Raw genomic sequence first — 4,269 nt, 5'->3', positions numbered from 1 at the left:
CTCTTGTATGCAAGGCGAAAATCGAGTCTTAGGCTTCTGGTTTGTTGGCTGTCATGGCTTTTGTGAGCTGCAATGTTGTTTGGCTGTGGAAATAATTATATCATCTCTCACATTCTAAAAAATTATCTATATATAATTGCTCGCTAGGTTAGCATTGCTGGATGGCATCGTTCTTGCGAGTTTAAATTCCTACCTGGGAGACATCAGATTGGGGTTATGAGCTGGTTGGATGACCGCGTCCCTTGTTGAGATGAAGTAGGCCCATTTACAGTCCGATTTTGGCGTGGTTTGCTTGATCTATGTTAGTTAATAGAATTTCTTGTGTGCAGGACATTTGCTCAGTTGGCATGTAAGAGGCTCGGGTTTTGAATTCTGAGTTCGGGTGTGTCTAACTGATGAGCCCAAATGAGGGCGAAACTCATGTCTATGACTTCCAGTTCATTGTCTGTAATGGCTCTTGTGGGCTGCAACGTTTTTTGACTGTGGAAATTATTATATAATATCTCACATTCTGAATATATATATATATATATATATATATATATATATATATATATAATCTTACACAAACTGTTTCGCGATATCTCAAACATTTAGTGTGGCTAAACAAGCAATCCCCGAAGTTGGAATCGAAACTTGACCGTCTAAAAGACAGTCAACACTTCCAAACATTATCATTCAGCACTTGCCAAGAATAAACAAAATCTCAATGTCAAAACTGTCAATTTTCTTGAAAACTCCAATACTTTACACCACACGAGGAGGAATGCATTTAAAGTTATTACAAATTGCTGATTTCACTTACCAGAGAGATCAACCCAATATATATATATATATATATATATATATATATATATTAAGTAATGTGATTTATAATTTAAAAATTTTAAAAAAATTTTTTAAATTTAAAAATCAAATTTTAATTAAATTAAAAATCAGTTTCATAAGAAGGAACAACAACAAAGTCGTTGTTCCTTCTTATGAAACTGATTTTTAATTTAATTAAAATTTGATTTTTAAATTAAAAAATTTTTTTTTTAATTTTTAAATTATAAATCACATTACTTAATATTGAATTAGCTCTAGGACATTTAACTATCGAGCTTATTATATATCTAAATTACAACAAGCATTTCCTGTATTTTAATTAAACTAGTAATTTCACTATTACATTAAAATACACTTAGCTCTTTAGACTATTATTCTAATCTCCTTTAAATTATATATATATATATATATATATATATATATATATATATATATATATATATATATATATATATATATATATATATATTAGTGCTGGAACGATTACAATGATTCTGATACAAGTACCGATTCTCTTCTAAATTCCCAATTCCAATACAATTTCCAATTCTAATTCTATTTAAATTTCTAAAAGTACGAAAATGGATGACCATTTGGGAATTCCAGGTTCTGTTTGTGCTTTCTGCTTTCCTAGTACTGTTTCCAGTCATTGTTTATCACTTTTCCTTGTCACTGGACACAAGCAGTGCCGATTCAGGAGAAGTGTGGTTGGAATTGCGCAACCCTTGCTTCACAATTATGCATGCAGCTATCCTTACAGGGGGCATCCATTGTCTCTTGAGACTGAACCGAGGCACCGAAATGAACCGAATCGAACCGAGACATATCTGACATATAATATAAAAAACCGCTGTGAATCTGGTTTGTTTTTTTATTTGTTTGTCTTGTGTACATTTGATGACGTCATTCGTTAAACAGAGATGGGGCATAACCGTTTACAGTGGATGATGTCATCAATTAAATCAGAGAGAGAGAGAGAGAGAGAGAGAGAGAGAGAAAGAGGGAGAGGGGGGCATATAGTTTATCTAGACGACAGTTTATTCCAATGAGGGAAGGGTGTTCAGTATACTAGTAGAATTCTATCTTGCTTATCACCATGCAGAATCACTTTGACCATGAATGTTTTAGATGGTTGGAGGCAGGGCGAACGATTGGAGAAGTGGTGGGAGGAATCGAATGAAGTTAATAATTAAGAGAGAGGATAACGGGTAAAAACAAAAATGAGAAGAGAGAGAGAGTGAGAGGGAGTAGAGAGAGATAAGAGAGATGGAGAAAGAAAGAGTAAAAGGAAAGAGAAGAGGAAGAGCAAGGAGGATAGAGAATGAGAAAAGGAAGGAGAGAAAGAGAAGTAGAAAAAAGAAGGAGAGAGAGAGAAAGGGAAGTGAGAGAAGGAAAGAGAGAGAAAAGGGGAGATATAGAGGGGGAAAGAGAGAGAGAGAGAGAGAGAGAGAAAGAGTTTATTGATTGGTCATAAAGGTTTCATAAATATTTGTAAATTCGAAAAAATCGATATATTAATACCGTAGTAACTTTAACGTACGTACGTGTGTCGCGGTTTCCAACTTATAAACTATTCGATTGGGAGATCCTATTTATTAAAAAGGAGGATAGAAGGTGATAATTAGGGCTAGGACAACAGCATATTCTTTTCATTGTTTTGACTCTCAAGTGTGCGTCCGTTGATATCTTATATGCTTTTATATGGAGTGTTGTGGTTCTCGGTTGATTAACTATGGCTAACTGTGTCGAATATATACTAGAGAGTCCAAACAATAAGAATATTCTGTTGTCGTAGCCCTAATGATAACATACGTCGAACATTAAATTAGTGTATAGATGTGCTAATTTAATGTTTGTAGTATGTAATCACCTTGTATCCTCCTTTTTAATAAATAGGATCTCCTGATCATGGAAGATGCAATGTGAAAAACAAAACAAAAACAAAAACAAAAAAAAACTAATAATAAAAATGATGTCTCTTTTAGGCCGTACGTAAAATATACCTTATTGATTGTCTGGCTAGAATCCAAGGGTAATATCTGTTCTGTCTAAAGATGGTATAATGATATTGTGAGGTTTCTGTTCGTGCCGGGCGTCCATACCATGGAAATATGTCACAGACTCTTATAAGGATATTAGAGATTAACCTTAATAACCAGATATATTCTGACACTACATTAACCAGATTACTTAAATAAATACTTCTACAGATTTAACAAAAGGGCTACAATAATATCGCAGGATCTCTATTCATGCTGAACGCCCACAGAATGCCCAGTATTAATATATTGCATATGAAAAATGCTGCTGTGGAATTTCCACAGGTCCCTCTAGTTTTTATAAATAGTTAATAACAAGTGCGTGTATGTGTGTGTGTGGGGAGGGGGGCTTGCCTGGTCATAAAATACTGGACATGGCCAAAACACTGAGCAAAATCAAGTTGATGTTTTCTTTTAAAATCTATTAAAATCTATTAAAGTCTAATATTGCTGAACAAATTTTGATTTTTGCAAAAAGATAAAACCCTGAATTGTATCATATTAAAAACAGAATAATATAAAACTTTTTTTTAATAATTTTTAATAAAAGTTATTAAAAGTATAAAATTTTAAAAAATTTTTTAAAAACAATCAAATACCTATTTTTTTTTTGTTGAAAAAAAGTAAACATTAAACAAAACTTTTTTTTTTTTTAAATATTTATGAATCAGCAAAATTATTTTATTTATTTTATTTTTTTGTCTCAATAAGATTTAAGATGATTTGCTATGCAGATGCATGAGAATATTAATACTAGTCCCCTTCGAAGTAATCTCCTCTGATTGCAATGCACTTGAGTTCCGTTCCAACAAATTCTGGAAGGCCCCAAAGAAGTCCTCTTGTGTGAGCATGTCAATGACCCTCATCACAGCCTCTTTCATCTCCTCAATTGTCTCATAACAACAGTCTCTAAGGTTTTCCTTGAGCTTAGGGAATAACCAAAAGTTACAGAGAGCAAGGCCTGCACCATTATGAGGGTGAGGAACTGTCTTAATGCAAATCTTGGTCAAATAGTTCTGATCTTCTCTGAGTATCTTGGGACAAACTTTGCATAAATCTTTCGAATCTTCAGTTCTTCACGAATAATTGTGTATATAGTTCCCACACTGAGATCAAATTATTGTCTCTATAAATACACAACGATCCTAATCATGAAATTCTTTATTTGGCCAATCAACACTTATGTTTTGACTTCCTTACTCCTCTCACACCTGTTAGGAATAACCAAAAGTCACAGGGAGCAAGTTTTGGACTGCTGATCTGATTTGATCTCCCTGCTGTCATAATCTTCTCCGAGCACCCTTTGGACAAACTTCACGCAAATCTTCGCATCTTCAGTTCCTTGCAAATAATTGTGTATGCAATTCCCACACTGACATCAAACTGTGCACTTATTGTCATT

This window comes from Euprymna scolopes, chromosome 21, assembly GCF_053919585.1.
Source record: "Euprymna scolopes isolate OS-2025 chromosome 21, ASM5391958v1, whole genome shotgun sequence".
NCBI lineage: Eukaryota > Metazoa > Mollusca > Cephalopoda > Sepiida > Sepiolidae > Euprymna > Euprymna scolopes.
Note: the sequence above shows the minus strand (reverse complement) of the source record.